At 40.4% G+C, this 23,501-nt stretch overlaps 1 long non-coding RNA gene across 2 annotated transcripts in view; it reads left to right on the plus strand.

Moving 5' to 3' along the window:
• Positions 1-11,604: 11,604 nt before the first annotated feature.
• LOC110488457 (uncharacterized) overlaps positions 11,605-23,501 on the plus strand; it is a 42,961-nt gene continuing 31,064 nt past the window's right edge. For both annotated transcript variants that reach the window (XR_005041374.2, XR_016493687.1), the window contains exons 1-4: positions 11,605-11,709; positions 12,646-12,743; positions 13,025-13,128; positions 13,396-13,491. This is a non-coding gene — a long non-coding RNA (uncharacterized LOC110488457). The remainder of the gene's footprint in view (positions 11,710-12,645; positions 12,744-13,024; positions 13,129-13,395; positions 13,492-23,501) is intronic.

Consider the following 23,501-nt stretch of genomic DNA (forward strand, 5'->3'; position numbering starts at 1 on the left):
CCTCAGGTTTCATGTGTCTGGGTATATTTGTAACTCCTAAATTCCAGCAAATGTACAAAGCCAATTGTGTTCCCTTGTTTGATACAATAAGACAGGATCTGGAGTGCTGGAACTCTCTCCCGATTTCTTGGTTGGGTAGAATATCCCTCTTGAAAATTAACATTTTACCTAGACTACTTTACCCAATCCAAATGATCCCAGTATTACTCTCCAATAAGGTAATAAAGGATGTAAATGGATGGCTAAGTTCCTTTATATGGAGTAAACGCAAGCCAAGACTTAAGATGGCAATATTGCAGCTGCCAAGTTCTATGGGCGGCTTGGACCTGCCCAATATCAGGTTCTATCAATGATGACTCCTCTATTTGGTTAGACATTGAGACTTCTCTTTCAAAATACCCCTTACAGGATCTTTTATTTTTCAGAAGTTTCAAGTCTGTAGAAGATCACTGAAATAATCCTGTTACACTTAACACACTCAAAGTATGGAGGTCAGTTCAACGCTTCCTGGGAAGGTCCAAACTAACCTCTGCTCTTACCCCAATTCTTAACAACCCAGATTTCAGTCCAGGATTGCTGGATGCTGGCTTTAACTTGGCTTAATAAGGGCATACGCAGGCTAAATTACTTATTTGCTGATAAGATTTTATTGTCATTTGAGCAGATAGTAGAGAAATATCGACTCCCAAAGCAGGAATTTTTCTGCTTCCTTCAAGTAAGACATTATATTCTGAAGAGCACCACCTTAATTGGTAACCCTGATGTGTCTGTCATTGAAATAATGCTTTTTTCCCACAATGGAAAATGTCTGTAAGTCTGTTTTATGATACTTTAAGATCCTTTTCTGCTGTCAACACACAGAGGGTGAAACAAGTGTGGGAGAAAGAATTGTCTGTTACTATTGATGAAGAAATGTGGGAGGACATTTGGAGATATGCAAAAACAATATCTATATGTAATCGTACTAGAGCAATCCAATTAAGAATAATACACAGATTGCATATATCCCCAAATCGCAGACATGCTTTTAGCCCCACTTCCTCTTCCCCTCAGTGTCTTAAATGCAAAACTGATACAGGCACCCTAACACATTGTTTATGGTCATGTACCAAAATACAAAGATACTGGTCTGGTGTTCTGCAAGAAATTGAAAAGATCCTAGGGGTTGATCTAGAATTGGACCCAGTTTCTTTACTGTTAGGTCTCCCTAGTAGGCATGTTACTTCTGTGGGTAAAAGAAGGCTTTACAACTTCCTTACCTTCGCAGCGAGGAAAAACATATTTTTACAGTGAATTAGTGATAAGGTTCCTTCTATTAAAGATTGGCATAAGATACTATTTGAATGGGTGCCTCTGGAATATCTAAAATAGACCAGTTCTACAAAGTATGGGAACCTTATCTAAATGACCTAGAACCTGAGGTATCAGCTATTATGCTGCAAGTATTCTCCTAGAATGACGGGGATCTATGTATTTCAGAACTACACTGTACGTTCCATGTGTGGAACCTAACTTCTTGGTTTAAACGGAGCTTTTTTGTTTAATTTCTGTTTGTAAGTTTGTTTAAAATGTATGTATTGAGAGACGCAATGATGGGGATGGGGTGAGAGAAGCACCGAGCGGGAAGAGGAAAATGGTGTACGTATGTATGGGTGTGTGTGGTATGTATGTATGTGTGTGTATGTATGTGTGTACGCGTATATATGTGTATATGCATGTGTGTATGTATATGTATGTGTGTGTATGTATGTATATATATATATATATATATATATATATATATATGCGTAGGTATGTGTAAGTGAGTGTTGTTTTTTTTGTGTGCTTTGTCTCTGTTGTTGTATCTCTTAATATGGGTGAAAATTGTGAAATTCCAATAAAAATACTGTTACAAAAAAGCCAGACTTTCCAACTGCACATGGGAACAAAGATCGTACTTTTTGGAGAAATTATAAAACAAAAGTAGAACTGTTTGGCCATAATGACCATCGTTATATTTGGAGGAAAAAGATGGAGGCTAGCAAGCCGAAGAACACCATCCCAACCGTGAAGCACGGGGGTGGTAGCATCATATTGTAGGGGTGCTTTGCTGCAGGAGGGACTGGTGCGCTTCACAAAATAGATGGCATCATGAGGTAGGAAAATGATGTGGATATATTGAAGCAACATCTCAAGACATCAGTCAGGAAGTTAAAGCTTGGTTACAAATGGGTCTTCCAAATGGACAATGACCCCAAGCATACTTCCAAAGTTGTGGCAAAATTGCAAAAGGACAACAGGTCAGGGTATTGGAGTGGCCATCACAAAGCCCTGATCTCAAACATATAGAAAATTTGTGGGCGCTACAGAAAAAGTGTGTGCGAGCAAGGAGGCCTACAAACCAGACACAGTTACACCAGTTCTCTCAGGAGGAATGGGCCAAAATTCACCCAACTTATTGTGGAAGGTTACCTGAAACGTTTGACCCAAGTTAAACAATTTAAAGGCAATGCTAGCAAATATTAATTGAGTGTATGTAAACTTCTGACCCACTGGGAATGTGATGAAATAAATAAAAGCTGAAATAAATAATTCATATTATTCTGACATTTCAGATTCTTAAAATAATGTGGTGATCCTAACTGACCTAAGACAGGGATCTTTTATTAGGATTAAATGTCAGGAATTGTGAAAATCTGAGTTTAAATGTATTTGGCTGTGTATGTAAACTTCCGACTTCAACTGTATATTTGAGGCAAGTGTATTGCAGTTAATTTTGTCTTTGACTTAACAAATAAAATATCTTTGAATAGTTAACAAGGGAACAACAACGAGTCCCAGACAGTTTGCAATAGAACATTCCAGAGGGGGCATCTTTTACAAGGCTACCTAAATTATTGGGATCATCTGGTTACCACAAGTCTTTGGAATTACATTGCTCATTGACAAAACAGACCATGTAACGCCTTTTCACATGCAGATCCATGGTGGGTCTATGTAAATTATGTGATTATATTGGAGACAGGTTTATAGCAGTGAATGTCATCAATTCATTTACTCTCATAGTATTTCTAAATAGTACCCATATGAGCAAGGGAAACTTTATGAAACTATCACTTTATGATAGAACATTCAGATTTGTCTGCCTGGGGGGCATTTTACTGGAATTATTAGGATTTTCTTGTGATCACAACAAAACTACACATTTTGCTCAAATAGATATGTAATTAAATTGTGTTTTCTTTGAAAAGATGGCCCTGGCTGAGAAGAGAATATTCAGTTTTCTGCCTGATTGTTGTGCTGTTTACTGCAATTTTCTGGATTATTGTCACCAGAACAAAACTACTTATTTTACTCAACTAGAGATTGAAATAAATTGTGTTTCTTAAAAGAAAAAAAATGGTCCTGACTGACATGGACTGTTTCCTCACCTTATTCTCCTTGTGGTTACCCATGGTTGTTGGTTATTTACCAGGTAACTAGAATATAAAAAATATTCAAGGAATGAAGCAATAGACTCCTTACTCAACTAGAGATTGAAATAAATGGTGTTTCTTTGGAAAGATGGGTCTGGCTGACATGAAAAATACATTAAGGGGAAAGGATCCAAAGACACAAAGGCTGATTATCTTTCTGCACATCTCTTTATTTACAATGCTGGCTGCCATGGTTAACACAAATGCAGGACATTAAATGCTACCTGAATTGAAAAGTAACATAAGTAGGCCCACAGTATCACAGCGAGATCAAACAGACGTGTGTATATATGTGTTAGTCAGAATATCCAGTGTCCACAGAAACACTATTGGTTATTCAACAACACCACACACAACTGCAATGCAACTAATTCATCTCATTGGTACATGAGTGTTCAGTCTGTTGAATATTTAATCAATGAAAATATGGATTTCTTGGCTGAATTAAGGTTTTATTAAAACTTCAAAATGGGACACACACACAATAAAGGGTGTTTTTCAAATAAAGTAATTTGTTTGCTTAACTGGGGGAATGGGATGGAGAAATGGTTTACAATAGGTAGGGTGGGGCTCATGGCTACATAGAGCCATGACTACATGGAACTCTATTCCACATCAAGCAACTTATGCAAGCAGTAAAATCACATATTTTAAATTTTTTAATTGTTCATTTAACCTTCATTTATTTAACTTTTATTTAATATACCCCTTGTGCCTTATTGCTTAATTATACAATGGATGGGTCTAATCCTGTACGCTGATTGGTTAAAACCGCATTCCAGCTGGTGTGTATTTCACACGTTACCACCAGCTAAAGCTATGGCGTTGCAATTCTTATTTACCAGTGGCGTGTATTTGTGGGGAGGGAAGCCAAAAATAATTTACCATTAAACATCCATTCAGTCAAGTGACATCAGGCGGCCTGCTGTTCTGTAGTTACGTCATGATGAGCCCAGCACCCACATCCTTCCAAGAGAGAGAGCGCCCATGATATCTAAGTGCCTGCTAGTCAAAAATTGTTGAGCTCTCTGTTCCCATGTATCTGACTTCCCTAACATCAGAGCAGAGAAGCAGAGAAATATAACACATCTCACCCTGCTCCAACAATAGCAGTGTGTACCACAATGTGCTCACCTGACTCCAAGAACATACCTTTGACTTTGGAGATTCCCCTGAGCCTGCAGAGTGGAAAAATAGGGTTACTGTCAGACCCTATCCTTTTCAAACAGAGGCCAAGGCCTATCCACCCATCTGACTGTAAGGCTGTGACACTTCACCTAAAATAGCATCAAGCTGCAAATATAATTTATGAGTCTGAAAGCCCCTTCGCATCTCCATTGTGGTTGTGAAGAAGAAGAGTGGAGCAATTGGGCTGTGCATATACTACCAAAAGCTAAACAACCAAGCAATCAAGTATGCATATACCTTGCCAAATATAGAGGAAACATTCTCTGCACTGATAGGCTCTAAATGGTTCTCTGTCGTGGATCTAAAGTCTGGATACTACCAAGTGGAAATGGAAGAAGAAGACAAGCAAAAAAAACACTTTTATTACACCTATGGGGTTCTATGAATTTAACAGAATTGCCAAGGGAGAAACAAACACACCCAGCACCTTCCAGAGAGTTATGGAGAAGTGTGTGAACCTCGAAGTTCTAGTCTTCCTCGACGACCTGTTTGTTTTCTCTAGCACCCTGGAGAAACATGAGTACTGTCTGCTACGGGTACTGAATAGGTTGCGTCCCGCCTATCCCAGTGAGGTTAAGAGGGCTGTCACTGACACATTTTTTGACTACCTTTTGTGGGGCAAAATTCACTATAGTGACCAACAACAACCCATTAACGTACGCACTGATGTCTGCCAAAGTAGATGCAGGGGGACATCGTTGGCTTGCTGCTCTTTCCAGTGTTGACTTCAGCATTCCATGCAGACCTGGGGAGTTGAAACCTGGGAAGTTCAGCAGTTCATTGTTCGGTTTATACAGGAAAGAAAGGATACTTATTTTCCTGCAGAAGCTGTCAAAGCTATTTGCCAGAGACACTTGCTCACCCAAGCTTCTGACACAGAGCCAGAAAACACTGACTTACCCATGTCAGTCAATTTCCTTGCCACCAACAGTGCCACCCCTGCAGAGTTTTGCCAAGCTGATATCCTCCCTGGATCCTGTACCCTGCCCCGTATGTCACAAGACTGGGCCCTAGAGCAAAGGAATGATCCTGCCATCAGTAGGGATATAACCATACTGAACACTGGAAAACCACTGTCCAGCTGATACTCAGAGTAAGGGAACAACTCGTCTTGAACAATGAAGGTCTCTACAGGAAGAATGGCATCATGTGAGAACCCTCCTACCAGCTGGTTCTACCAAGCAGTTACAGAAGAGCAGCACTTGAAGGTCTCCACGTTGCTGTTGGACACATGGGTGTCGACCGAACCATGGACTTGGTTCACACACAGTTCTATTAGCCGCCTATGGCCATGGATGTAAATGAGAAGATCCAGACCTTTTGAGAGGTGTACTCAAAGGAGAGTTTGAGCAGAACGGAATGCTCCTCTGGTAAGCATCAAAACAAGCCTGTCTTTGGAACTAGTCTGTATAGACTACCTTTCATTTGAGCCTGATAGAAGAGGGACTAAAACCATCCTAGTCATCATGGTCCACTTTACCAAATATGCAGTAGCGATTCCCACCACAGACGAGAAGGCAAAGACGGTAGCAAAAGATTTTGTGGAACCACTTCATCCGTTATGGATTTCCAGAATGTTTGCATAGTGACCAAGGTCATGACTGAGTCTACCCTAATCAAAGAAATGTGCTCACTGCTTGGTATAAAAAAGACAAGGGCAACTCCATATCATCCATGCAGGAATCCCGTGGAGAGGTTAAATCAGACCCTTCTTGAGATGTTGGGAACCCTTGAAGAGGAAGACAAGGTTAGGTGGAGGGATTTTGTGCAGCCCTTGGTTAATGTATATAATTGCACAAGAAATGACACGAAATGACACGACTCTCCATATTAATTTATGTTTGGGGGACAACCATGCCTGCAATTGATCTCACTTTTGGGTTGAACCCTGAAGGATGCAGCAAAGTGTCTCACTCAGAGTATGTCAAGAAGCTCAGAGAAAGCATTCAAGAGAGCTATACCCTTGCTATTGAGCGTAGTGCAAATATTGATCAACATAACAAACAGAGATTTGACAAAAAGGTTAGAGAACCTGTTTTGCAGGCCGGAGATCGCGTTCTGGTATGGAACATCGGGATCCCGGGGAAGAATAAAATTGCAGACTGTTGGAGTGAGACTACTTACACTGTTGTGAAACAGATCAAGAACTCCCCTGTCTACGTTGCGGTATTAGAGCACTCAGAAGTGCCTGAACGGGTGTTTCATCTAGACCTACTCCTACCTTGTGGCTTCTTGTCATCAAGTGACGAGGAGCTACATCAGCGTAGGCCATCAAGGAAGCCAGACAGCTCACAGCATACTCCAGCTGCTGAAGTGAATAATAATACTGACCAGGCACAGATTCCTGAAGGTGATTATGAGGTTGAGTATTTATTTCCTCACTCTGGGTTCTTGGACAACACAGTAGTCATTGAAATTGAGAATGGTAGGACTTACAAAGCTGAATAACAGGAATCCAGATCAGAGGAAAGATCTTCAGGACTAGAGGAACAAGTGGAAGAGGAAGTTCAATCAGAAGAAGAGAGTGAGGAAACAGAATCTAGTCAGGAAGTTTCTACACTTAACCCCATAGCCCAAACGTTCCATCCTCAAGAGGCACAAATGGATTGAAACTTGGAAGGGAACGAAGTACAATATTTACCTGTGGATCAGTGTAGAAGTTGTAATAGAGAATATCCGAGATGAAACTATGGACACAAGCCAAAGTGCACAATCTGTGGAGGAAACCAAAAAGGATCCGGAACCTGAAGGAAAGGAAGAACAGGAGAATGAAGAGAGGCTTAGAGTTTCAGAAGGTGGTGAATCAGTCCAGGATTAGGAGATGGAATTGAGGAGATCCTCCATAAAGAGAATAGCCCCTAGAAACTGACTTACGCTACATTAGGAAATCCCCTAGTCTTAGTCATGCAGTCAATCTTAAGTGATTTGGATCAAGTATTCTCCCAAGCCCTTGATTTTTACACTACTCCTTACATGAGTCAGCTCAGAGCTATGTCTTCAGAGAGCGTTTAAGGTATAGTCTTATCACGTGCAAGGATGCATGCTGATTCAGGAGGGGAGGATGTAACCCTGTTAATTTGATCACTGTCAGAGAAGGGTTAATTGTTGCCTTGTATGTTTTACCTAGTTCCAGTAGAGGGAGTTAATAGGGTTTTGCAATAGAGAACTGCGTCAGAACTTTCTAGAGTGGAATGAAGGTGATTTTAGAAAAGCAGCTCAGAGATAGAAAGTAAAGTTCGAAACAATCGAATTAACGAGCTAATGTTAGCTACATAGCGTTAAAAAAACAACAGAGTTCAGTTAATTATTGCTGTTTCTACAGTAGATGCCACAAATGATTACATTTTGGGTTGTTTATCCTGATTCTCTGGTTGTTTGAGAGTGCTCAGTGATCAGTGAGCCAATGAACGCTGCACTTGACGCATTTATGAAACTACTTATTCCAGTTACTAAAAAGCACACACCCATTAAGAAAATGACTGTAAAAACTGTAAAAGTGATTGATGAGTAACTTAATAATTGTATGGTTCAGAGGGAGGAGACAAAAGGTATGGCAATTAAGTCTGGAAGCCCAACTGATTGGCAAACGTACTGCAAATTAAGAAATCATGTGACTAAATAAAAAATAAACTGCTCTATGAAACAAAGATAAATTATATAAAGAATGATAGTACCTTAAATTAAATTTTGGGGAAAAAAAGCCAACTCGGCTCCTTCATTTATTGAATCAGATAGCTCATTCATCACAAAGCCCACTGATATTGCAAACTACCTTAATGACTTTTTCATTGGCAAGATAAGCAAACTTAGGGATGACATTCCAGCAACAAATGCTGACACTACACATCCAAGTATATCAGACCAAATTATGAAAGACAATAATTGTACTTTTTAATTCCGTAAAGTCAGTGTGGAAGAGGTGAAAAAATTATTGTTGTCTGGCAAACAATGACAAGCCACCAGGGTCTGACAATCTAGATGGAAAATTACTGTGGATAACAGCAGACGATATTGCCACTCCTATTTGCCACATCTTCAATTTAAGCCTACTAGAGAGCGTGTGCCCTCAGGTCTGGAGGGAAGCTAAAGTCATTCCGCTACCCAAGAATAGTGAAGCCCCCTTTACTGGCTCAAATAGCCGACCAATCAGCCTGTTACTAACCCTAAGTAAACTTCTGGAAAAAATTGTGTTTGACCAGATACAATGCTATTTTGCAGTAAACAAATTGACAACAGAATTTCAGCATGATTATATGGAATGACACTCAACAAGCACAACACTTACACAAATGACTGATGATTATCTGAGAGAAATTGATGATAAAATGTTTGTGTGGGCTGTCTTGTTAGACTTAAGCGCAGCTATGACATTATTGATCCTTGTCTGCTGCTGAAATAATGTATGTGTTATGGCTTTACACGCCCTGCTTTAAAGTGGATAAAGATTTACTTGTCTAACAGAACACAGAGGGTGTTCTTTAATGGAAGCCTATCAAATATAATCCAGTTAGAATCAGGAATTCCCCCGGGTGGCTGTTTAGACCCCTTGCTTTTTTCAATTTTTACCCACGACATGCCACTGACTTTGAGTAAAGCCAGAGTTTCTATGTATGCAGATGACGCAACACTTTACACGTCAGCTACTACAGTGATTGAAATGACTGCAACACTCAACAGTTAGTTTCAGAGTAGGTGGCAAGGAATAAGTTAGCCCTAAATATTTCTAAAACTAAAAGCACTGTATTTGGAACAAAACATTCACTAAACCTTAACTAAATCTTGTAATAAGTAATGTGGAAATTGAGCAAGTTGAGATGACGAAACTGCTTGGAGTAACACTAGATTGTAAACTGTCATGGTCAAAACATATTGAGGTAGTAGCTAAGATGGGGAGAAGTCTGTCTATAATAAAGCGATGCTCTGCCTTCTTAACAACACTATCAACAAGGCAGGTCCTACAGGCCCTAGTTTTGTCACACCTGGACTACTGTTCAGTCGTGTGGTCAGGTGCCACAAAAAAGGACTTTGCAATTGGCTCAGAACAGGGCAGCACGGCTGGCCCTTGGATGTACACAGAGAGCTAATAATAATAATATGCATGTCAATCTCTCCTGGCTCAAAGTGGAGGAGAGATTGAATTCCGTATGTGTTAGTTCATAGTTGTGAGGTCTTCACTATTATTCTACAATGTAGAAAATAGTACAAATATAGAAACATCCTGGAATGAGTAGGTGTGTCCAAACGTTTGACTGGTACTTGCTTAATTAATTTCATTAATATTATGGTGTTTCTATTCCATGAAAACTATTTAAAAAAAATGGATTTCTGTTAGGATGGAACGGAAAATATAGCACTGTACAACATGATGGTCGGCAGTACAGTACTGGGCTATTTAGCTAAAGAATACATGTGTCCTGTGGACGGGAGACCTGGGTTCAATCCCCCAACGTGGAGGAAGGAGTAGGCTGTCCTTGTAAATAAGAATGAGTTCTTAACTGATTCCATATGTGTTATTTCATAGTTGTGATGTCTTCACTATTATTCTACAATGTAGAAAATAGTAAAAAAATATAGAAACATCCTGGAATGAGTAGGTGTGTCCAAACTTTTGGCTGGTATTTGCTTAATTAATTAGATTAATATTATGGTGTTTCTATTCCATGAAAAACGCAAAACCGTCTGGGTAAATTCAGACCGTTTCGCTCTCGGAGCGCACACTGGACGTTCGGCCCGAGGCAGTAAAGCACCCAAGCAAACGTTGGCTAGCTTGCTAGCTACTTCAAGTCACAAATAAGACCACTCTGACCATTTTACTCGCCCTAGCAGAGCTGGTTAGGCAGTTTTCGTGTTAACCAAAGCGTTGGTGACTGTAACTGTGCTGCGGGAAACAATTTAATTACGCTTTTTTTGCCGACGTTTACTGACACCGGCCATAATCAACGGGTGTCGAGCGCCCGTAAATTCATTAATCTGCGCTCTGGGACAGACGAGAGTGCTCTGAAATCGGAGTAGATAGCCAGAGATAGCACCCGAATGTCCCATTGAGAACGCACGCCGACTATACCATTTAGCAAAGCTAAGAATGACAGGAATAATCTAGTCAATAAACGTTGGGTAGTTAGATAGCCTATAGTTAATATACTGTCAAGTTTGATGTATAACTACTAACGTTGGGTAGATAGGTAACATACCGGTACATACTGCTGTAATGATATGCTATGTGCTTCGTAAGGACAGCGTAGCTAACAAATTGTCAGCCAATATAACGCTAAGGTCATTTATTTGAAAACGTCATTACTTTATTTCATTGACTAGCAAGCTACCGCGAGAACACGCTCTGCGGCTTGAGCACGCTTTTGGTGCACTGTCGATAGCGCGCTGGACTTCGGGATAGAAGGTTGAGTGTTCGAAACCTGCTCCCTGCTTGTTTCATTTGAAGTCGTGCACAATTATCAGTTTCTTATTTGGTTTATATTGCCCATTCATTGTCAGTTAGAGACAGTAGTGCATAGGGACCCAAAAGCATAATCAGTGCTCTAACTACCACTTGGCCGTTAAGGTAAATCTGGTCTGTGGTAGGACGTTTTTTTTCTCACACCTAGCTCGGCTATAAGACTATTCTTTAGTAAAGGTTGAATAGTCTATTGTTCAGCTATTAGCCCCCCTCCCCAACTTTTAACAAATGGATGTCTTTTTGACGAGAGAAAAACTTTTTTTATTGTCAAGTCAAAAATCATTTTTCTGAAAGCAATTTTTTTTTTCTTTCAATCAAAAATAATTGTTCTGAAAGCAAATACGAGGCATTAAATTAAAACAAAAAATGTTTTGCAATCAAATATTTTGTAAGAGAGCGCAAAACATTTTATTCACCCAAAAATATTTCGAGAACAAAACATGTATTTGAAAACAGAACTTAATTTCGCTATCAACCACCCTCCATTTTGGCCATTTTTTGAGTGTCAGTTTGGCTACAACAAATACTGTTCAGCCTTTCTTTCCCACACAAAGGAAGTCATAGCGGACACCCACGAAGAAAGACTTGTTTGATGATGTAAGCAGCACACAGGTAAGCAGCACTGGGCGTTCTTCCGTCCAACTTTTACATAGCTAGTAGTTCGCTCCTACGATTCAGTGTCGGTTCATAACATTGTACTATATTACATAGATACATACATACCGTAGAGTGATAAATAATGCCATTATTATTACTATTATTATCATGCTAACCAAAAGCATTTAGCTACGAACGACTGTTCTCGCCATTTTCAGTTGAATTGATCTAACTTTCTTTCATGGCAACTCATAAGCAGACCATGTCGTATTTGTTTCATAGTCGATATATAATCATATTTCATGTCAGTGTAACGGTTAGCTTTGTTTACAGAAGGATGAAAGAACACTATGTCTGTCAGGGAATGCTAATCTGATATGTGAGATGAAGAGTTAGAACAGAAAGTCAGCGCCATTAAGGCAAGGATGCCCCCATGCGGGCTTTAGAATGGTCAAAGGACGTCTCAGAGTAACGGGTCATCGTGTAGGGAGTCTTTGCAGCGGGTATCATTGCCAGAATGATCCAGCTGTTCCTGCTCCCCTGTCTCTCGTCCACATGAATATACATTGATAAAGTACTAAGCTGTATAATGTCTCCATCAAATCTAAGAAGTTATTTTAACATTTTTAATTCTTATTCCTAGACACGTTTTCAATGATGTATGAAATTGGAGTTGTTCTTCATCAACTGGTAATACGTAAATAATGAAGCAGGTTAATAGGTTAAACATTTCACTTTTATTTCCAATTCTTTTTTCCAAGATACAACAGGTAAGTATATTATTTTGTATACAAACTGCATATTTCCCATCACCTAATGAACAACCACAATACCAGTCTGGTGTTAAGCTTTCTGTGCTGTATTGGCGTATCCTGAAAATGACATCTGCTTTAGATTGAACGGCCATATCTCAGTTATCTACAAAAAATAAGCTATTGTCTTTACTTTCAGAGTGCGGGCTGATCAAGGGGTGGAAAATGTAGATATTGCATTGTCCGAGGAACAGGCCGTGGAAGCTATATTGCTGGCAAAAGTGTCCATAACCAGAGGTAAACATTTTATTTCACCTTTATTTAGCCAGGTACTAGTTGAGAACAAGTTCTCATTTACAACTGCAAACCTGGCCAAGATAAAGCAAAGCAGTGCGACACAAACAACAACACAGAGTTACACATGGAATAAACAAACATACAGTCAATAACAATAGAAAAAGTCTATATACAGTGTGTGCAAATGAGGTAAGTTAAGGGAGGTAAGGCACTGTTCTGTGTTCTTTTTCTCTCTTCCTCTGCCTGTCTTGTTGTACATGGAACCTGTCTCACATGCACAGTTTTGGAGGAAGAAGGATACCTTGACCTGTCGAATTCTATCCACTTCTTCTGTGTGGGATATGTGTTCCTATCTCGTCTGCGGGCAGATCTGCAGCATTTCACAGTGAGTTGGAATAATCACCCTTTAAGTACAGAGGCGAACCTGACACCTCACCAGCTGTGGCATATCGGAATGCTCCAAACACCTGTGCACATTTTAGTTTTTGCCTTAGCACTACACAGCTGATTCAAATGATCAAGTCATCATCAAGCTTCAAGTGGTATTCATGTCTTTAGCCTCTTAGTGTGGACACCAGGTGAGACCACACACACTGCTATACCAGCAGAGGGCAGCCTTGTTCATTTTATGTCGACATGTTTCTTTCCCCAGCGACCATTCCTATACATGAAGTGTGGTGCAGTGGCCTCAGGGAGAAGATAGCCTACACCTACAGTAGATGGAGATGTTTACCGACCACCGACAAAGGTACCCTATATAAACAAACTGACCTTAGATCAATGCTTTCAGGCAACTTAGCTGGTGTAGTGACATTTTACATCACTAGATGAGAGATGGGGTTGCATCCAAAATGGCACCCTATTCCCCATAAATGATATGATGTACTACTATTGATCAAAGCTATAGTTAAAAGTAGTGCACTATAGGAATAGGGTGCCATTTGGGATGCAAATAGGGAGTGAAAGGACTTGTGGTGCCAGATGTCGCTCAGACGCTGTGAGCCCACAAACATAAATTTGAAATGGAAAAGCCTCATGCTTTGTCAGTATGGCATAAACTGGTTTGGATTTTCTAGGTCATAGAAAAGGTTTTGCAATAGGACAATGCACATTGTTAAATGGGTAGCACATCATGAAGTGCTACTAATTTAGTAATAGTATGGTAACAAGTTATTCATAATACATTATTTTTCCCAGATACCCCTTCATTTCATTGTAATTATATTATTATTTCAGAGTAGTACACAATGCATGGTAAATATAATGCAGGAAAATTGCTCCAAAATAAAAGTTATTGTCACTGTCTGTGCTGTTAAGGGAACTCTTTAATATGTGTTCATGTTTATAGCGTTAAGATATTGCAGCTTTTCATGAAAAAGTCCTGAGGTCCCTGAAGTTTGCTGCTATGGTTTTTTATGTTTTTATGTTTTCCTCCATCATAATAGGATCATGTTTCTTCTTTATTTGCCATTGCCTCAGACTTACGAGTGTACCAAACATGAAATAGCATTTGAAGACCGAAAGCATTAAGTAACACATATGATAAGTCAGACACGCACACGCACGCACACACACACACACACACACACACACACACACACACACATACATACACACACACAGCCACCCTCAGCTCTGAATCAGACCTTCTAAGCATCTTCCCTTCCCCCTCTCTACATCTCTCCCCTTTTTTGTCCCCCTCTCCTTTTCCCTCCCTCCCTCCCTCCCTCCCTCTCACTCGCTCGCTTTTAGCCTGCAAGCACTATTTCAATCCTCTGTCTAGGAGAGAGCGAGACAGGCAGAGACAGAGAGAGCAAGCACGAGAAAGAGAAAGAGGGAAAGGGGAGGGTATGGCGGGATTTAGGGTTCAAGTGCATGTGTAGAAAATGGCCTGAATAAAACAGAGAGAGAGCAGAAAGTAAGCAAGGAAAATGGAAGGCAAAAAGAGGCAGGACACAAAGCTGAAAGAAAATGTATTAACCCTGGAATGAGGGTAAAAATGCAAGTCCAAAAATCGAACACTGGGAGAGTGAGAAAGAAAATATTCCAGCAGCCCCCTCCCCTTCCCTCTCTCCCCAACGACACACTCCTCTTCCTCTATCCCTCCCTCCTGGATATTTAATGAACCCCCAGTCGTGCTAGCTTTCCCTTCTCTCCTCCCACCTTTTTACACATAGGCACACACATGCACACACACCCGGGCTGACTCCTTCCCTCACGCGCGTCTACTATCCACTTTCGCCTGAGACCGCAGCAAACCCAGGGCTTTGTTTTTTTTGTTCTTTTTTATTTGCTTGCTTTGGGTTTTTCCCTCATGTACAGAGAGACTAGACCCACTTCACCCTTACTCTGCAGAGAGAGTGCCCCTGAAAACATAGGCCCTGGATTGTTCATGCATCAGACTGCATGCTATCAATTGATTTGTGCATTTACGCCTCCCTATTATTTTTGCTCTTTCTAAAAAAAAATATTGCTCGCTAACTTTCATTTTGTATTCAGTCCACTTCGAACAAATTTCTTCACATACCCATTCTGGAAGAGGGGACGAAGAAAAGAAGAGAACGCTTGCGGAATGCACAGATGAAAGGGGACAGCAAAAATAAAGAGTGAGAAAATGGAGAGCATGTTCTGTGGGAGAGCAAGAGAGGTAGGAGAGAGAATACCGGCATTACCAAGAAACATTTTAGGGCGAGAACAGAAGGGGGACCCGTAGGGGGAGAGAAGAAGGGAGGGATGTCTGGATAGGACTCTTCAAAATTGCAGGAAAAGGAGGGAAAAAGAGAGAAAGAGACAGAACTGGATTTATCTCCTAAACCTGTGCTGGTAGTTCACTTTTATATTTTTGCGCTTTGACTTGTCCAAATGTTTTATAATTCCTTCCATCTCCCTCTTGCCTCTGTGTGTCTGTTCGTATCCTTTTCCTCTTCATACACTCATCCTTTATTGCTTTCTTTCTCCTAGATTCTCCTTTCTCCCGCCCTCCTCACGCCTTGCTCTATTTTTCAACTTTTTACTTTTTGCTTGAAAAATATGTTACCTAAGATCCTAATCCCCCATCCTATCCCCTCTCTCGCTCTCGCACTCCCTCTCTCTCTTACTCTCCCCCCTCTGCTGTTCTCTTATGTGGGTTCATATCTCATATGCTATCCTCGGTGCCTCTCCCTGTAGAATTACCCTTGGTCACATTTAGATTAGGATTTTGGAGGGGGCTGCATTCAGAGCATCCAGTTCTGAGGGCCCAGTCACTCTTATGTGACCCCCTGTGCATGCGTGGGGTTGGGCCAATCACGTTTCATGTTATATATCAATGTGTGTATCGAAAATATGTGTGTTATAATTCAACTTTAAGAGAGACATGAAGGGCATGGCAGCATGGCTGGTGAGAACCAGGTTGTATTATTTTAGCATTACAATATATGGCGATGGTATTGGAAGTTAGAAGTATAGGGTCGCCATTTCTCTCTTTCCGTTATACGCTCATCTTTTTCCCCTTTCCGGTCCCATCTTCCATCCATTCATCTGGGTACCCCTTGATCTGTCTGTCCTCCTGTAACTAAAGACAATATCCACAAATCATCATGTGGTCTGATGTCATCAATCTGAGTAAATGAACTGCTGGTTCCAAAACACTGAAAGTGATAGAAATGTTTTTTTTAAGTTTGTTCGATTATCTTTCCTGCATGTTTTGGGATGACTTGTTTGATGTGGGGATATTTACTGGTAAAGAGAGAGGCTTGGTATGTGCAGTGCTTCAGACCCATCCCTTTTTCCACATTTTGTTACGTTACAGCCTTATTCTAAAATTGTTTTTTTTATTTAAATCTCATCAATCTACACACAATACCCCATAATTTTTGCAAATGTATAAACCAAAATATTAAATTTACATAAGCATTCAGACATTTTACTCAGTACTTTGTGAAGCACCTTTGGCCTTTTGGCAAACTCCAAGCGGGTTGTCATGTGCCTTTTACTGAGGAGTGGCTTCAATCTGGCCACTTTACCATAAAGGCCTGATTCAATGACGAGTGCTGCAGATATGGTTGTCCTTCTGGAAGGTTCTCCCATCTTGGGGCGGCAGGGAGCCTAGTGGTTAGAGCGTTGGACTAGTAACCGAAAGGTTGCAAGATCGAATCCCCGAGCTGACAAGGTAAAAATCGGTCGTTCTGCCCCTGAACAAGGCAGTTAACCCACTGTTCCTAGGCCTTCATTGAAAATAAGAATTTGTTCTTAACTGACTTGCCTAGTTAAATAGAGGTAAAATAAAATACATCTCCACAGAGTAACTATGGAGCTCTGTCAGAGTGACCAAAGGGCCTTCTCCCACTATTGCTCAGTTTGGCCTGGCGGCCAGCTCTAGGAAGAGTCTTGGTGCTTCCAAACTTCTTCCATTTAAGAATGATGTGTTCTTGGGGACCATCAATGCTGCAAAACATGTTGGTACTAACAGATACTTCCCCAGATCTGTGACTCGACACAATCCTGTCTCGGAGCTCTACAGACAATTCCTTCGACCTCATGGCTTGATTTTTGCTCTGACATGCACTGACAACTGTGGGACCTTATATAGACAGGTGCGTGCCTTTCCAAATCATGTCCAATCAATTGAATTTACCACAGGTGGACTCCAATCAAGTTGTATCTCAAGGATGATCAATGGAAACAGGATGGACCTGAGCTCAATTTCGAGTCTCATAGCATAGGGTCTGAATACTTATGTAAATAAGGTATTTCTGTTTTTATTTCTAAGAAATTTGCTAAAATTTCTAAAAGCCTGTTTTCACTTTGTCATTATGGGGTATTATGTGTAGATGGCTCAGGATTTTGATTTATTTAATCCATTTTAGAATAAGGCTGTAACTTAACAAAATGTGGAAAAAGGAAAGAGGTCTGAATACTTTCCGAAGGCACTGAGCTTTTGTTTATTTCCTGAATATAGGACAGACACTTCAAAACCGTATTCCTTATGATTTATTTTTTTACTGTGTTTTTTTGCTATTTATTTATGCACTATTCAATTTGTTTCTATGGGCTATAGCAGTAAAGGCCAAATTCAATATTTTCTTCAATATTTTCTCAACGTCTTAGAGTCTCAAGAAATAAACGGTTTATCGCCCAAGCCTAAGCATTATGTTGTTTATATTAATGTAATGACTTGTGAGGCACTGGCGAATCACACTACGTATGTGATTGTTATGTTATTGTTGCTAGATAAAGGCCCAAATCTACGCTACCTCAGCTGCTAATCTGTCCATATGTACGGTATTGTGTGTCCAGTATTGTATGTCCAGTACCAGTATGTAAACCCACCATCTCTCCATCTCCATGATCAGCCACATATATTTCTCCCTCTTCCTTTCTCTCTTCCCTCCCCTGTGTTATCTGCCTCCCTACTCTGTGGTTGATTTATATAGGTACTAACTATCTCCCTGCTTTCTCTGTATCTCAATCCGTGCGTTTGTGCATGGTGTGCATCTATGGCTGAGATTGTGCTACGGTATCTATAGTTGCGACTGGTGTACATACATATTTGCAGGGGCCCCTGTGTGTGCGTGTGTGTGTGTCTATCTGTTGTGTTCGATTGCGAGTATGCCTGTACGTAGTGGCGGCTGTGGCGGTCATGAAATTCTGTTAGCCAGTGATTGTCAGGCAAATAACTGCTGGTCTCACGGTAATTTACCATTAATTAACATAAACACGTTTATCATCTCCTGCTTTCCACTCATAGCCTTCAAGCCACTGATGCAGGCCTTTGGAACATGTAGGTCTAATAAATCTATTTAATATGGCCTACAACATCACAATAAACCCATTATTTATTTTAGACAGTTCTAAAGAAACGTGATATGAAGAAAATGTAGTCTATTTCAGAAGAACAGAATAGCATACTGTGATGTTGATCCCTGATCTGGCTATGTCATATGGCTGTGGGCTACACTAGTTAATTTAGCAGACAACATTTGCTTAGAATTCCGTGGCATTATTTGATATTATTTTATTGTATGAATAATACAATTGAACATAGCTGAATAAAATAGAAATGACATTTTTTCCAAATGATTTCCGAGGACTATTCTGTGTTGAGTGGTTAACAAAGAAATAGGTCCTCCAATTTGCTTAATTTAGAGATATTTATGCAACTTTAGTTGTGATACAAACGTTGGGCTACAGTGCCTTGCGAAAGTATTCGGCCCCCTTGAACTTTGCGACCTTTTGCCACATTTCAGGCTTCAAACATAAAGATATAAAACTGTATTTTTTTGTGAAGAATCAACAACAAGTGGGACACAATCATGAAGTGGAACGACATTTATTGGATATTTCAAACTTTTTTAACAAATCAAAAACTGAAAAACTGGGCGTGCAAAATTATTCAGCCCCCTTAAGTTAATACTTTGTAGCGCCACCTTTTGCTGCGATTACAGCTGTAAGTCGATTGGGGTATGTCTCTATCAGTTTTGCACATCGAGAGACTGAAATTCTTTCCCATTCCTCCTTGCAAAACAGCTCGAGCTCAGTGAGGTTGGATGGAGAGCATTTGTGAACAGCAGTTTTCAGTTCTTTCCACAGATTCTCGATTGGATTCAGGTCTGGACTTTGACTTGGCCATTCTAACACCTGGATATGTTTATTTTTGAACCATTCCATTGTAGATTTTGCTTTATGTTTTGGATCATTGTCTTGTTGGAAGACAAATCTCCGTCCCAGTCTCAGGTCTTTTGCAGACTCCATCAGGTTTTCTTCCAGAATGGTCCTGTATTTGGCTCCATCCATCTTCCCATCAACTTTAACCATTTTCCCTGTCCCTGCTGAAGAAAATCAGGCCCAAACCATGATGCTGCCACCACCATGTTTGACAGTGGGGATGGTGTGTTCAGCTGTGTTGCTTTTACGCCAAACATAACGTTTTGCATTGTTGCCAAAAAGTTCAATTTTTGTTTCATCTGACCAGAGCACCTTCTTCCACATGTTTGGTGTGTCTCCCAGGTGGCTTGTGGCAAACTTTAACCGACACTTTTTATGGATATCTTTAAGAAATGGCTTTCTTGCCACTCTTCCATAAAGGCCAGATTTGTGCAATATACGACTGATTGTTGTCCTATGGACAGAGTCTCCCACCTCAGCTGTAGATCTCTGCAGTTCATCCAGAGTGATCATGGGCCTCTTGGCTGCATCTCTGATCAGTCTTCTCCTTGTATGAGCTGAAAGTTTAGAGGGACGGCCAGGTCTTGGTAGATTTGCAGTGGTCTGATACTCCTTCCATTTCAATATTATCGCTTGCACAGTGCTCCTTGGGATGTTTAAAGCTTGGGAAATCTTTCTGTATCCAAATCCGGCTTTAAACTTCTTCACAACAGTATCTCGGACCTGCCTGGTGTGTTCCTTGTTCTTCATGATGCTCTCTGCGCTTTTAACGGACCTCTGAGACTATCACAGTGCAGGTGCATTTATACGGAGACTTGATTACACACAGGTTGATTGTATTTATCATCATTAGTCATTTAGGTCAACATTGGATCATTCAGAGATCCTCACTGAACTTCTGGAGAGAGTTTGCTGCACTGAAAGTAAAGGGGCTGAATAATTTTGCACGCCCAATTTTTCAGTTATTGATTTGTTAAATAGGTTTGAAATATCCAATAAATGTCGTTCCACTTCATGATTGTGTCCCACTTGTTGTTGATTCTTCACAAAAAAATACAGTTTTATATCTTTATGTTTGAAGCCTGAAATGTGGCAAAAGGTCGCAAAGTTCAAGGGGGCCGAATACTTTCGCAAGGCACTGTATATGTTTAGATTTTTTATACTTTCTAAGGGTGCGTGATTCACTGTAATGATGTTTTGAAAACAGTTGCATGAAAGGCACGAGCTCTGCTTTGTTTCTTGTGCAGGCTGCACACACTTCATCAGTCTCTCATTCACAATTTGACAAGCACTTAATAATATTCTCACCAGGCCTCAAATTTCCTAGTTGCATCCACCTTGTGTGGCCATAATTCCCCCTAAAAAATCTATTGCCTTTTGCGACCAAAGTGGCCATTGTGTCCTTGGGCTGAATATAATAATTGTAATTCCCTTATCCCAGCAGCTTTGCTCTGAAGCAGCTCTCACTCACATGGCTCTAAGAAATCTCAATGCTTATTCATTATGGAATTCCGAGGCTCATATTGAAGATGTTAGAAATGTCCACATTTACTTTTCGTCAGCCAACAAGATGAGTAGGCCTAACAAACAGAAAACACACTAGCCTATGTCAATCTACTACACTTTATAGTACAAAAGTTGACCTATTCTATTGGTCAACTTGTCCTTCTGTGCGAGAAATAAATATTCCAAACATACTCTGGGACAGTTGTGGTATACAATAGATCCCAAATGAATACAACCACTCGCATCGAAAACACGTTTAAAAGCAATGAGGCTGATGCAACAGATCAGAACGTTTAGCTTAAGATGTTGATAAACTATTAGGCTATTTCTTCACATTATAAGCACAGCAATGCGCACACGGCAGTAGGCTATAAGCGCAAATGTTCCCAAATGCAATCAATTAGCGGGAAAACACTGTTCTCAAAAGTGACCACAAATGTGATTATGCATAAAGGTACATTTTTATGGTGAAAATGATCTTCCCCAAACTTGAAACTCACTCACCACCTATGTATGCCAGTTAGGCTCTACACCATTTGTAAAGCAGAATAATGTGCTTAATATTAAGAAGTTATTTGGCCACCTTATCAAAAAATATAGGCCTATGGGCTAGGCTACATGAGGTGTACGACTATGATTTGAAAAAGTTGCAAAAAAAGGGGTGTGCTGTTTATGCCTTTCTGCACACACTGGACATCATTCACACGTGATAGGCTAATATTGTCACCCATCTGACTGTTCTTAATTTAATCTTGTCTTTACATATAGCCTACTAAATAATATACTGTATGTGTGAAATTAGTTTTGATTTAGAATGTACCATTATCATGCACCTGTCTCGTAACAGGGGCATGGGAACAATTATACATGTCATCTACACACTTCATTTGTGAATGGAGGACGATTTCCCATGATTAAATTTCATGCCAGCCAAGTATGCTGTACTCCTGTTGTAAAGCGAAGCAATGAGCTTAATATTAGGAAAGTTGAGAAATAAATATAGGCCTAGCCTATAGAAAGCTGACGGGATCCTCTTCTTTTTAATAGAGGCCCTCAACTTTGTTTTCTCAAGCAATTGCATAGCCTAAAGAAATGTTGCGCAACATGAGCTCATGGGCTCTCATGGAATGTTTGATTTGATTTTCAATTACATTTTCATTGATGTCAGAGTGATTAGAGGGACACTAGAGTGCTGAGTACCTGGCAGTTAGCAAGTTTGGTTGGTTACAAATGACCATCCGCAGCATCAGAACAGCCCTACTGTAAATAAGCTCTCAAACGCCTTGGATTGAATTGAGCTGAACAGTGCGCTGAATGCTGGACTATATTCCCAACATTTTACGGTAGACCCCGTTTTCGAACATTGTTGCACAGTACTGTGTCATGAGCTGTGTGTATGGAGTGACCTTATTACAGGCAGTTTGAGAGTTTATTTACCAGTTTGACTGGCTTTGTTACTTTTGTTAAATAGTAATCAGCCGCTATGCGTCAAGGACACCTGTGCACCCTTTTTATACTCTGCCTTTACTTTATCTTTGTTATAGACTCAGTAGTAACTGTAAGTTCTCATTTATGTTTTTATACAAACTGCTTGAGGGATATCATGTAGTAAATGTGTGCTAGAGGTGTCACTACAGACCCAGGTTCGATCATGGGCTGTACCACAACTGGCAGTGATCGGGAGTCCCGTAGGGTGGCACACAATTAGCCCAGCGTCGTCCGTGTTTGGGGAAGGTTTGGCCGGGGTAGGCCATCATTGTAAAATAAGAGTTTGTTCTTAACAGACTTGCCTAGTTCATTAAAATCACACATCATCTTATTATGCTGAAATGGAGAATTTGAACAAATATAGTACACTGAATGAATATGGCACCCCCCCAGCAGTTCATGTGATATTTCCAACATGTTCTGGGAATACATACAAGCCCATAGCTAGGCTTAGTCTCAAATGGAACCCTATTATAGTGCACTACTTTTGACCAGATTTATATGGGGGCTCTGGTCAAAAGTAGTGCACTATATAGGGAATAAGTATCCCATCGATGTGTAACATTGTTTTAGCATCTAAAGGTTCCTCTCTTCAGGTTCAATTCTTCTGTCTGGGAGTCTGTTGTGTTGCTCATTCATAAAACATGATATTCAACCACATACATTAACTGGATCAATGCAGACCTCAGGACTTCGAAGGCAGGCAGGCTGTGTGTGTGGATGGGGTTGAATCATTGAGATATATAGGGGTTGAATGTTAATTTTCACCCACAGAAATCTGTTGATATATCATACACTGGTCATTGATGATATATACTGTACATACCCCAACCACAAGCCATCGATTACAAACAACATCCCCACTGAGCTAAAGGGTAGAGCTGCCGCTTTCAAGGAGCGGGACTGTAACCCGGAAGCTTACAAGAAATCCCGCTATGCCCTCCGATGAACCATCAAACAGGCAAAGCGTCAATACAGGACTAAGATTGAATCGTGTCTGAAGCTCGTCGGATGTGGCAGGGCTTGCAATATTACAGACTACAAAGGGAAGCACAGCCGCAAGCTGCCCAGTGACACGAGCCTACCAGACGAGCTAAATTACTTCTATGCTCGCGTCGA

Source organism: Oncorhynchus mykiss, chromosome 30 (genome assembly GCF_057628025.1).
Source record: "Oncorhynchus mykiss isolate SJ-2025 chromosome 30, ASM5762802v1, whole genome shotgun sequence".
Classification (NCBI taxonomy): Eukaryota; Metazoa; Chordata; class Actinopteri; order Salmoniformes; family Salmonidae; genus Oncorhynchus; species Oncorhynchus mykiss.